The sequence below is a fragment of the Otolemur garnettii genome, unplaced genomic scaffold, assembly GCF_000181295.1.
Source record: "Otolemur garnettii isolate 467f Iridium unplaced genomic scaffold, OtoGar3 scaffold00090, whole genome shotgun sequence".
Taxonomy (NCBI): Eukaryota; Metazoa; Chordata; class Mammalia; order Primates; family Galagidae; genus Otolemur; species Otolemur garnettii.
Window position 1 is genome coordinate 422298 of NW_003852485.1, and position 13458 is coordinate 435755.

At 39.3% G+C, this 13458-nt stretch overlaps 1 long non-coding RNA gene across 1 annotated transcript in view; it reads right to left on the reverse strand.

Annotated features, from left to right (window-relative positions):
• Positions 1-12817, reverse strand: part of LOC105887471 — a 28220-nt gene extending 15403 nt beyond the window's left edge. Inside the window, exons 1-3 of the long non-coding RNA XR_001161506.1 lie at positions 12655-12817; positions 12396-12463; positions 9858-9919 (exon numbers count right to left, since the gene is read on the reverse strand). This is a non-coding gene — a long non-coding RNA (uncharacterized LOC105887471). The remainder of the gene's footprint in view (positions 1-9857; positions 9920-12395; positions 12464-12654) is intronic.
• Positions 12818-13458: the final 641 nt, after the last annotated feature.

Consider the following 13458-nt stretch of genomic DNA (forward strand, 5'->3'; position numbering starts at 1 on the left):
AATTATCCGTCTCATTTGAGAAGAGCAGCATTTGAGGCAGCAGCGTTCGCCTGCTGAACGGTGACAGATTGGCGCGGAGGAGAGGGGAGGTGTTAAAACAATGGAGCCGGGCGCGCGAGCGCTGCTGCATGCTAATCAGCCCTCCCTCCGCCTGCCTGCCGCGCTCCCTCCTTCCTCCCGGCCTCCCTCCTCCGCGCTCCCTCCTCCCGCCTGCGGCGCTCCCTCCTTTCCAGCGGGCCCGCCGCCGCCACCACCCGCTTCCTGATCCCTAGCTTTCCCGCGCGTCCTTCCCTCCTCTGGCGAGTGGAACCCAGCCACCGCCACCAAGTCCCTGGCGGACCGGGAGCCCCCCGCGCGGCTCCCTCCGCCGGCCGAGCCGAGCGCAGCCGGCTGCTGGTGCGCCCCAGGGCCGGGCCTGAGCCAAGCGCCCACTCCCCGGGCGCCTCCTGCGGAGGGGCGCGCCGGCCAGCGAGTGGGAACCCAAGCGAATTCAGGAAGGGCGAGGGGGACAGCCAGAGGTGGGAAGTGAGACAGGGTCTTAAAGGCCAAGAAAGTCTCCAGGACCGACTGCAGAGCCGGCCCTGGGGGACGCCACCCCAGAAGCCCCTGCCGCCTCCAGGCCGCCCTGGCGCGGCCGCGCCCCCGCTGACCTGGACCGGTCTGCGAGGTCAGCCCCTAGCAGTCTCCCGCGTGGCGGCCTTCAGATCCTGGCACCCTACTCTTTGCTCCATAACTACACGTATCCGATTTAAATCGTCCCAGAGAAGACACAGAAAGGGCTCTAGTATTAGTTGTGCTTCCAAGGCCTGACCTCCTGACCCCAAGACTAGATCAGGGGCTGTCTGCACCCGCAGATACACAGCCTAAGACTATATGGGAGAGAAAGGCCTTGAAGCGCGGCCACCCGACCCCTTCGGCGGAGACTGTGGGGGCCGTGGGGCCGGGCGTGTCTGGCAGCGCGGCCCCTTACCTAGCTGCTCTGCTCAACGTTAGGCCTCAAAAAAGCTGGTCAAACTGCAGCGCGCCGGACCCAGATCTCTGCTGAAAAAGGTCTTCCATACCTGTTGAGGCAGCCCCGGGCCCTGAGGTTCCAAAAGAACTTCTCCCTACTTTTTAAGCTTAAAAACTGATTATTGAGCTTAACATACACTTTTATTGCTACCATTAAAATATTTTTGCTGTTACAGATTCACATAAACTACCCTTAGACAGTAAAAACCTTTGATGATTTAAGTGGATTTAAAAAAACAACCATGGGGGAACTGGTAGAAATTTGGACTGAATGAGAATGCAATTCCGTCTAACTCCTCCCGAGCTATTTAGCTAACCAGGTGTCAAAATTAACAATAAAATTTCCTTCCCCTAAGCCATAGCTGAAAAATGAAAGTAGCTGAAAGATAATCTATGCAGTATATTTTTTCTGCTGACACTTACCTTTGCATAACTTTACACACTCAATTGTTCATTTTTAAAAATCAATTTAAAATGTGAAGGTATGAAAAAGCTCAGTTATGTGTACTCAAAAGATTTTGTTCCTATTATGTTCTCCACTTTCTCTGTAACGTTTCACAATAAAAGTACACAAAAATAAAAATGACTTGAGCACGTTCTGGTATTTTTATATCATCATTGATCCTAGTCACATGAAAACTACACAGAGTGAATCAGTTTTCCTTTTAGAAAATGCCCAGGCATACATACCAATGGAGCAGCTGAATGTAAAACTGTTAGGATCTACTATAATAATACAGAATGTTTAAAAGTTTTTAAATTGAAAATTTTGTAGAAGAGACACATAAAGGATTTTGCATAAATAAATGTTCGTGCTTTTTGGTTTCCACCCTTTGGAAAACCACTAAGCAGACCTCTGCCCTTAGCACATCACAGACTTTTCAGTGTTAGAGTATTAGCTGGCATTGGGAAAATTCCCTGGTGTCTGCATCTGTTAAAATAGCAACCTAACAGAAAAAAAAAAATTAACTTTACATTTATTCATGTAAACTTGGAGATTCAGATTCTTCATCAACATCAAAAATAAGCAATTTATTAACTATTCCCCCAGTCTTTTCTTTTTTGACAATTTCTATAAAAACAATGAGTATCTCCCTGAGGCTGTGAACCTATAGAGTGTAAATGAATTTGGTTCAGTTCCATGTTGTGTTATTTCTAATATCTAATCAAATCCTTCACTTTCCAATAACTTGTTTTTTATGGGGTTTCATGTACTTTCTTTTCAGTCTACAGACCTCACACATTTGCATGACTGTTTTAATGGTGTATTTACAGATAAGTTTTATTTGCACATAAGGACAAAAAGGTGAAGTGAAATTTGGTCCCAATGGAAACCTGTTAGGTTCCCTGAACATATGGCTCATTGGGCTGTTACTTCCTTTTTGAGATCATTTTCCAAGACTTTTTAATATATACATCAATTTGACACCACTTATAAAGAAAATATATTGGCTTTGAAGATGCCTCCACCTGGGGCATATCTCTTAATAACAAACCATGTAGTGAGGTGTACCTCTGAATGTACAGGTTTCCAGTTTCTGAGAACAGGGAATAATTTGAAAGCTGTCAGAATTGCCATTTGATTTACAGTCTTGGAAATTAGGTAGATCTATGGATCCTTAGACTGCCACAGTGATTTGATTAATACAGTTCAGGGGTAACTCCCTAAAACTCTTTCTCGGAAGGCTATGCATTAGGAATCCACACTATTACAATGATTTCTCTCAGTAGATACAAGTGATGTAAGTATCATGTGTGGTGCCAGTTTAAGACTTAAGGGGAAAATCACAGTACTCTGAAAAAGATGTAAATGTTCAATTGGTAAAAAAGGGGGGAAAACTGTGCTAAAACATGTGCCTATTTCCATTAGGCTTAATTTACTATTCAAAACAAGTTTTTCCTAATAAGCTCTATTGTTTCTTTCTGTTTTGTAAAATTTAATATGTGTGAAACAAAAACCAGATTCAGAATGTGAATGAAGTCTGTTTAGCGAAAGATTGTTGGAGCTTACAGTTCAAGAAGGGCCTCAAATTAAAAGAACTATCACCTTCTATCACTGATAGGAAATAAAGAAGCAAGTTTCTTAGGTCATTCTAGACCTCAGTTATAACTAGATTGCCAACTTCCCTAGCCTCAGAGCTTCTTGTGGTTGAATTCATACTCTTCTGTCATATATATTTACTAAATAGTTTTCTTTTTTATTTTATTGCAGTGTTTTTTCAGAGTTTTTTTCAATCCCCAAATAGAACTGAAGTAAATTCTCAAATACATTATTTTCTTTTCTTGTCCTGTCTATGTGGGGTTATTTGCCTTTAAGTCACACTTCTTCAGAGAATTTGCACCTGATTATGGAGTACCTCCATGTTTAACCAGTCTCCCACATTTGAATGTCCCCTTGGAACCTAGAATGCCTGGAGAGCCTGGATCATGCCCAAGTGTCCTTCATTGTGTAGGACTTTAATATGGATATATCAAAAACTATCTTGCTACTATCCTTTCAAAGGAGTGTACAAAAGATGAGTTATCATTTATTAATTAATCCATGAAAGAGTTGTTTTTAAAATAATAAAATCTTAAAAATTGCCTACTTCAACTTTCGTTTTGTGTAGACAAACAAAAAATAAACAACAACAAAAAACTGCATCTAAAGAGAATGAATCAGTGCCTTGCACCTACTCCAATAGCTAGAACTCACCTCTAGCTCTTCTGCCTTTCAAGTCACTATTTTTTCCATAAAAATCCCTTACCTCAAAGAAAGTATACTTTTTCACCAACTTTGTACTCAGCCTCATAGGAAGCTTAAGTCATATTCAAAGTCTTTTTACACAAAAAGTTTAACCATTATTCTAAACCAGAGAGAGAGAGTAGGGAGACCTGATATTTACCTGACTATGGGGTAGGATGTATTAGGTAAAGATTGTCCATTTATCACCACCCTAACAAGGGCCCCGGTACATTTTAGCTGGGAGAAGCCAGTGCCTTAAAACACCAGGTGTTTAAACATTTGTCAGGCTGCTCCAATGAGGGAAAAGAAAGTATTGGGACATATTTTTGTAGCTTGAGCTACAAACTAAAATAAGAGGAAAGGTGAAAAGGATGTGTAGCTCTAAAGTATGGAGTTAAATTGCACCATAACTGCCGAGCCACCATGCTAACTTTTTAATGGTCTAAATTCTAAACTAAGGATTAAAGTTTGGAAAATAAAAAAGGAACAGCAATCCAGTATGAACTAGAAGTGAGTTTAGGTATTTTCTAAAACTATTGATCTGGAACTAAAACATGGTCTAAACCGATCAAATACTTCCTTTGGTTCCAGAGTTGACCTTCCCTTGTCTGAGAAGGCCCGTTAGCACAGAAAGAGAGCTCGGCCTTATATAATCTTCCCTTGAGTATTGGTGAATCAACTCTGAAAACAGCACTCATTAGACAAATAGTTTCCCCATTTGCAGTTGTTAAACAGCACTAACCACCAGTGAAGAAGGGGCATCCAGTGTGGGTGTATTTATACCACTTCAAGCAATTGATTTAAAAGGAAGGTTTGCTCACAGGAATCCAAAGTATCAGTGAGGGTGATAAAGCTTGCTTGAAAAAGCTCTCTAACTGGGACTGGGGAAGAAATGCAAACAGCAGGCTCCCTCACACTCACACACACTTCAATATGCAAAGACCCACTGTTGTGTTCAGTTTTTCCTGAGGTTTTGAAAGCCTTTTCTTTCAGCATCTGCAAGACCCTGGATGAGATGTATTTCTAGGCTAGATCCTTTGATAAATTTCAAAACAGCTTTTGCTCTCACCTTCCACCTTTACAATTTTCAAGTCCCAACCTTTTTGTTTGTTTAGCTTGGTTTGGCAGGTTTTGCTGGCTTTTGTTTGTTTGTTTGTTTGCTTTTAAGACAGGGTCTCACTCTATTGCCCAGGCCCTACAGCCTCCAAATCTAGGGCTCAAGCAATCCTCCTGCCTCAGCCTCCCCATTTGCTGGGACTACAGGTGCACTTATCACATCCAGTTAATTTTTTTTTTTTTTTTTTTTTTATGTTTTGCAGAGACAGAGTCTCATTATGGCTGGTCTGGAAATCCTTAGGCTCAGGCCATCTTTCTGTCTTGGCTTCCCAAAGTGCTGGGATTATAGGTATGAGCCACTGCACCTGGTCCCAACTTTGTTTTCTTTCAAAATAAACTAAATACCAATGACTAATGCGACTCTTTAGTAAAGATTTAGAATATGAATATATATATGTATACATGTATATATGTATGTATATATATATACACTAATCCTGACATGGATACCATTGAGATTGGTGTTCTGCTTGCAGACAGGCTATAGGACCTTCTACTGGCTGGGTAGGGAGCACTTGTGTGAGACCCAGGGAGCCAACCTTAGGGAAGGGACCCTAATCCAGTCCTAGGAAGAGACAACAATGACACTGCCACTTCCTTTTCAAATATAAGGAGATTTCCAAGTTACTTCAGTCATTTCTTCTTCCTCCACCCTACAATGTACTTGGAAAATATGCTGTAGGGGATGACTCATTTTCTTTTTCAAGGCAAAGTTTCATTAAACATGTCCCAAATATCATTTACCTTAGACAATGAGCCTTGCTTCTTGTATGATTTCTTCAATGAAATATTTTTTAGTTAGGATGGCAAAATTTAGCCAATAAAAATTCAAGATGCCCAGTTAAATCTGAATTTCAGACAGACAACGAATATTTTTTTTTTACTAGATGTAAACCCCATGAAATATTTGGCAAACCTTAACATCACATTGATTATAAAGATATGAAATCAAATCTAGATAAATTCTCCCCTAGTTTGGGGGGGTGGGGCAGTGGGTAAGAGTGGAGCTAATGTGTGTGTGTGTGTATAATATAGGCCACAGGGTGGCCATAAAGGTCGTGTGCAACTTGCCACCGCGTGTGTGTGTGTGTGTGTGTGTGTGTGTGCAATTGTTTGTCCTGGCCAGAATCTTCTTTTCTCATTTCTCCTCAGGGAAAGTCTCAGCATTTGCTGTACATACCACTCCCCTGGCATTTGCCTATACAATGATTTGCGTGGTGTTTCCCCGTGCGCTCAGAGTCTCCTCCAGGATCATAACATCAGCTTTTCCAAGAGAGTGCGGAGCCCGCGGCGTCCCCCTTCCAGAGTCCCCGGCGCCTTTCCTGCCAGGGCTTCCAGGCCGCCTCGGGTGGGTCAGGTGGACTCTGCACTCTCACTTCGGACCCAGACGCCCAGGGAAACTGAGATTCGGGCCTTGGGCCCCTGGGAGGCGCGAGGGAAGGAGAGGCGGCCGCGAGGAGGGTTCGGGTCCCTCGCGGCTCGGCTCTGCGCGCGGCGAGGCCGAGCGAGGCGGGCCCTTGGCCGAGGCCTGGCCTGCAGTCCTCCCCAGGCGCCGCGCCGCCCGCTGTCCCGCAGGGGCCCGCCGGGCCGGACGGCGAGCTGGGCCCCGGGGGCCCCTTGGCCCCGTGCGGGGCGCGTCCTGGGAACCCACCGGTCCGAGGCGCCGGGGTCGCGCAGGCCGGACCCCCCGGCTCGCGGCGGGAAGCCCAGGCCCTTCCCCGCGGGGCCGCGGCCGCTCGGGGCCCCGCTGCAGCCGGGCGATTCCTCCCCTCATTTGTTGCATTGTTTGCATTAATATGAATATCTTGTTCTGTTTGTTTTGTCTCCTGGGAGCCAATAAAGCTGTGAGTTTTTTCTTTACACCAAATGCAGCTCTACGGGCGATCAATCAATGGGTAGTCTTCGGATAATCTGTGAGAGTGAGAAATCTAATAAAGCTAGAGACTAAAAAAGGAAAACAAAATCTATTTTTCTCTCAGGTTAACTACGTCAGGATTAGTGTGTTCCACTTTTGCTGCATGAGGTGGGTTTAACTCTTGTTCTTTTTTTTCCCCCCCCTTAACAAATGGATTTAAATGTCAAGAAGGGAGGGAGGAGGGCTGAGGGGAGAGAGAAGAAAGAAGAGGGATGCTTAGGAGACTCTTCAATCTTCTGATGGTTGGCAGATGCTTTCAAGAAGGAAGAGGATACTTTCTAAGGTCCCAGAAAATGAAGGGAAATGTAGGACTCTAACAAAATGTACTTTGGCAAAGAGGTCCTTCCTCAGTTTTCCAAACAGACAGGAAATGTAAATTAATAATGAAGTCAACTGACTGATGAGGATACGTCAAACGATTATCAGTGTCCTCATCACTTGTCTGTTCCCGCTAGCCGCTAAACTTAACTCCCCAAAGGGATGATTTGGAAGACCCCTCAGCTCTCCTGAGCAACGCAAGAAAGAGGAGAAAGATCTTCTGCCTGGGCTGCAGCCTTCTCCCCATAGCACAAGGCAACCAAATCATTTATAAACAGATCAAAATAACAATCTGAATTATCTAACATTAACAGCTGAACTGAAGAGACCAAGATTATGTGATGAATTGTTAAATTGCAGTAGTATTGTTTTGGATTGCTAATTAAAAAAATAAGCAAACCCCATGACTCTAGATATGACAACTGAAAATACCCACAAATTATTTAATAAATGAAGTGTCTAACAACTTTAACACTTCCTGGTCGCCTTGTTAATAAATGTAATTTGAGGTAGATTTTAAAAATCTTCAATCTAAACAGTGAATTCATTACGCGCCATTCAGATCTCTGGATGCCTATGGACTTCTTGGAATTAGGTGTTAAATAGACAAAAGTGAACCAAACTGCCTTTAAAAGCACAGCATGACCATGTAATTCTTTTTCCAGTTTGTGGTAAAAAATGATGAAACTTCTTTCCAAGTAGCTATCACCCAGATTTAGTGTGAAAAGTAGCGTAATTGTAATTCACGCCATCAGGGTCTATCGCTGATAGACGATCAGCTGTTCTGTAGTGGGGAGAGGCTTTCTTTTCAAATAGGAAAGCTGCCAAGTGCTCTGCGATACCTCCAGCAAGCTTATCGGATTGAGTTCAGAGCCAAAACAGCAGCTGCACACATATGCAAATTGGCAATTAATAGTATAACATTCTGCAAAAAAAAAAAAGAAAAAAAAATGTTTAAAAAAAATTTTAAAGAAAATAGAAAGAAGCTACCTGAACATTAACCTTAACTCTAACTGGGACTTCTAAGATGAATGACTAAGGATTAATTACCCTCTGGAGAGGACTTGCTCTTTAATACTTTCTCTCCTGCAGATCAAGTCTTTGTTGTCTTGCTGAGTTTTGTCTGTTTCATGGAACACAACAATGGGCTCTACAGGAAGAAGTTTAAAATAACTAAAAAGCCCTTATATTTTGACTCCAGAAAAGAGGGAAATTAAGTCCTTTTCATTGATCATTCTTTTCATACATAGAGATCACAAAGTAAGAGCTTTACATCCTCAGGAAAAAGACATTTTGTTCTGGATGTCATCATCTTCTTCCCCTACAGCTTGCAGTAGGAACAAGCTTGACGTCCTGGGGGTGCTGCCTGTCTGTCTTGATTTCTGTCTGTCTCTTCCTCCCATTGACAGCAATGTCGTTTGTATGCTTCACACAGCAGTTTACAGAAATCCAGCAAGGTTTATGGTTTATGTTGCCCAGCATGTATAAACATAACACTCAAATGGTTTTTTTTTTTTTAATAAAAACCATATGAATTTGTTAGATTTCTAACATCCTGGTCCCTCCACTCCACCCCAATTCTCACACCCAAATACACTGTTTCCCTGATAGAGTCAGAACAATAGTTATGGCTGGGATTAGGTTGGCAGCCCAAGCCCCAAGAAAGGCCTGGCATTTTCACAGGAGCCTTCCCCCAGTGCTCTGAGGCTTCCTTCCCACTCCCTTTTTCTCCCTCCCTCTAGCACAGGGTGGGGGGAGGAGGTGATTAGCAAATGTTTCAGATAATCTGTGAATTCTTAATAGTCATATTTCCATGGTTGAAGATCTCTCTATTTCTGTGATATGACAGGTTTCAGAAACCTTGGTGTTAGGAGTTGTACAGATATATCCAAGTTCCAGGAGTTTGAAATTTGGGTCAAGATCCTGATTCCCGTTAATGTGTGAGGGCAAAGGAGGGTTTATTTTGCTTCATTCTTCTGAATTTTATGGGATGAGATTGGATCCAGTCCTGGCTGTAACCTGCACCATAAAAGTAGAATTGCAACCCTTATTTCTGCCTTTTTCTCATTTTATTACCTATGCTTCTAGTCTTATTGCAAATCATCTGTGTCTTAAAAACATTCCTTGCCACACATCCTAGGGGCATTTCTCTCATAATCTGAGATAAATTTTAGACTATTAATATTCCAGCTGAAAGGATATCATACACTTTCATTGCCAATATGGGCTTTTGAAGTTTGAATCTCAACATTTTTATAGGAAATTCACTCATGTAGAATTTAAATATGTTTGTTTATATTTCCTGGAAAAAAAAGATTTCGGATAACTGTCAATAAGCTTACAGTTCCACTTGGGGTACAGAAAATTTTGAGTCCCTTAATTAGAAGGCAAAAATTATTTCCTCTAAATAACCAAGCCTAGATCAGTAGATTACGCTTTTCTAAATATTTGTGATTAACAAAACTTTTTTTTATTTAATTCCAATAGGCGCATCCTATGTGCTGAAGACTATAAAAGTATGAGAGAAAAAAATGTAAGTATAAATTTTAATCATAAATGAGGACTTTTCTATTTGCTTATGATTAAATAAAAAATAGTTTAAAAGGAAAGAGCAAGTCAATTGAAAAGTTGCTTTTGAATAAAACAGAAAAATGGGAATGCCAACTTTCTTTTCTTCTCTATAACTTCATTAACATGGTTGTATAGACATTTGCATGTAAAATGTAGTTAACAAAAATTACACAGAAGTAAATTTAGTCCTCTAGTGCCTACCTCTATGGTAAAATCAGACCATTTGGCATAGTTTGAAGTCTTCCAAGAAGCCTGGTTTCCACCTGGAAAATAAATTACTAAATTTGAATGTGTTACTTATACTATGGTGAGTTGTCTATCTGTTACATTTTATTTTAGTGCATATACTAGAAATTGTATTTAAAGTGTTCTAAAATTGTCATCTGTCAAGGTAGAGAATTATAATAATATAATTATACCCAGGAAAAGTGTTCTGACTTTAGATTACCTTGGCACTGTTACAAATACGATGCATTTTTAAAATTCAAAATGTTTATCACAAATTTATGTGCTTAATTGTCAATTTTTGAGATTAATTTAAATTAGCTGTAGCCAAAGTTTATTTTCTATGAATTTATTGATGCATGGTTAATGCTTACACATGGTCTTCAATAGCATGTAAATATATATTCTATTGCTCTTGAGCTTAGCCAAAAGGCCGAGAAGCGATATATATACTGTTGCAATATTTGGCTGTACTTATTTTACTTTAAATGGTACTTTGTCTCAAAGTTATCTAAGAGTTTGATAAATATGAAATATTTATTTACGAAATATTTGTCAAATCATTGTTGCATTTTAAATTCACCCATATATCTTACTATTTTAAATCATGGGCAGTTTGACTCTGAGTTATAAGAACTATTTAGAGTAATCAAAGGTTCTACATTGCATCACGTAAAGTATTATAATGGGAGTATTAGTGAGATATCATGGTCAGTGAAGATACTACTCAATGAATTGATCCAGATAAAAACTACGTTTTATAATGCTGCAGGGGCGCACAGAGGGAGAAGATGAAAGTGTAGACCTTGGCTCTGTAAAAACTCATTGCCACAGCTCATGAAAAGAGGAAACCATATATCTTATTAAAATATTTAGACTTTTCTTCATTTCAAATGATAGGGCACTAATATCTTACAGGAAGCAATTTTTCTTTCTGAAATGTACATTTTCTAAGTTGAGTTAAACAATCTGAACAATTATGATTATAGAACTTTGTACTGTCAAGTCCAGAAATGTTATAATTTATTATAATATGCCCATATATATCTAATTACTATATTACCTTTGTGATGATCATAATTATTGTGTTTGTTATTTTTGAAATCCTAAAGAACTTTGTGAATTCAGGTGACTGTGTAATGGATACCACCTTCTATGGGAGTGAAAAGAAGAAAAACTTGATTTATATTTAAAGGTCTGATATTGGAGCAATGCAGTGTTAAAATATTTTCTCTTAGCACAGGGTATTTGTTTAAAGAATTTATCTGGAAGACTCAGGACATATTCTGATTGAGGAACCATTACTTAAAATGATAAATAGGGATTAATGTTAAAAATAATGCCTCTAAGGAAACTTACTTGGAAATTTACTAGATTAATAAAAGTGGTGGTGATAGAATAGTAATAATTTCTTAGTTAAGCCCTTTTTCTATGCTAGACACGTCACATACATTCCTTCATTCAATCATAATAACCACCTAATGAGACCAGCATTATTATCTTTGTTTAACTGATGAGAAAAAATGAGGCTAAGTTTAAGTCACATAGTAATGGTTGAGCCCCTAGAGCTGTGGGGCTCGAAAGTCCATGCTCCTATCATGTGAGGTGGTTCTACTCTGGTTTCTAAAGGATAGAAGCATGGATGAGGTTTGAAAATTGTTTCTTTCCTCTCTTACAATTCCGTTTTTCCTTTATGAAATCCAAGAAAGTAAATGAAGTAGTCCAGGAATTTAGCAGTGCAGTTGAGGTCCATTTGATTAGGAAGTCTTTATATGACTCTAAACAGGATTGCTTTGGCACATACATAAAGACTGGGAGATCTACACATCCATCCTCAAATTTAGCAATTCGAAGCAGTTAGCTACACGGACAGTTTTGTATGCATTGCTAAATGCAGACACAAAAACTGCATTTGCAAAAAGAGGAAACCCAGTTAAACTAGGTTGCAAATTTGGCCCTAATTTAGCGTAGCATTTGTGATACATATAGGTTAGAGTGACATTTATATAATGGTGTGAAATATGAGAAAGTTCCAATGCTAGACACAAAGACTTTTTAAAATTGCTTTTGCCTACTTTGGTTAGTTTAAGAAACAGGAGGAAGAATTTGGTTTTTCAAGTGATGGGAAGCCTTTAAGGATGTTGGAACACTGTTCAGTCCCCTGGGGTTCTGCCTGCTGTACAATTTTAAATGTCTTTTAGCTAAAAAATTGGCCAACAAGGGAAACACAGAGATGAAATCTCTTCTTTCTTATTGGGGAAATGAGAAACTATAGGTGGCTAACATAATCCAATTCCAATGGCCTCATAAATGGTCAGCTTTTGGGGTCAGAAAGACATAATCCTCCTACTTAATGTTTCTATTTAACTGGAGTAACTACCTACATATTAGAAAGTATTTTGGAAATTTTGTCCTTATGCTTGATTGTAGATGTAAGTTTCAGCTTAAGAACCACAGCCAGAAATGAGACAAGATAAATACACCCTGTTTTGTATAATACTACAGTCATGGTACCTGAAACTATTTCCATTTCTCCATCGAGGACCACTGGAGGGCAGTATTTTCTCCTTTGGGAGCAGCACCTGGTTTTATTTATTTATTTATTTATTTTAGAAATCATAGCTGTGTACATTAGTACTATCATGGGGTACAGTGTGCTGTTTCTATATACAATTTGAAATACTTTCATCCAACTGGTTAAGATAGCCTTCACGTCATTTTCTTAGTTATTGTGTTCAGGCATTCATATTCTACATTTAGAGAGATTCAGCACCTGGTTTTAGATGGAGCCTACATAGATGTGTTAAAATGACATCTGGGTTATGGAAAATGAGTTGCATTTTTCATTCAGGCTTGCTTGGAATTTACCCCCTTCCTGTGTAGGTACAGGTCATTCAGATTGTTACTTATCATACTACCAGCCTACTTAGTTGTACCTAAAATCAGATTCCAAAAGACCATATATAATATGTACCTGCTATTTGAGAGACTTTTAAAGCTTTATGTTAATTAACGATTAGAGGATTGTATAAAGTTCCTTTTGCTAATATAAATAGTAAATGAAAGAAAGATATTAAAGCAAGGGTATAAGTTGCTTTGCACTTGATAATTTCAATATTCCGTTAATTTTACATTAATTTTATTCTCAGTATAATTTTATTACATGTATACACACAAAGAAGTTTATGTTAATTGAATTCTTTTAATTATAATAGTCATTTGTTTCATTTTTTAAATATGAAAATACATTTTAGCTCGTAATTTTTGTCTAATAAAAGATTGCTATTTTTGCAAAGTCAACATACATTTTTAGTCTAATGATTTACTTTACTTTTCAGTACAGTGCCCTTGAAACTTTGCCAAAATAAGGCACTTGACAAAAAACAGAAATATCAATATCTGTATCACAAACTTTTAAAAAGTATTTTATTTTCATAACATTATTTCTGATTACAAAGGAAATTGTGGAAATTATGGAAATAAAAATGATAAAATAAAAATTACTCACAACCCTGTTATAATTATTTTTAATCTTTTAGAATATATTTTTATAGCACATTTTCTATGTACTGGTATA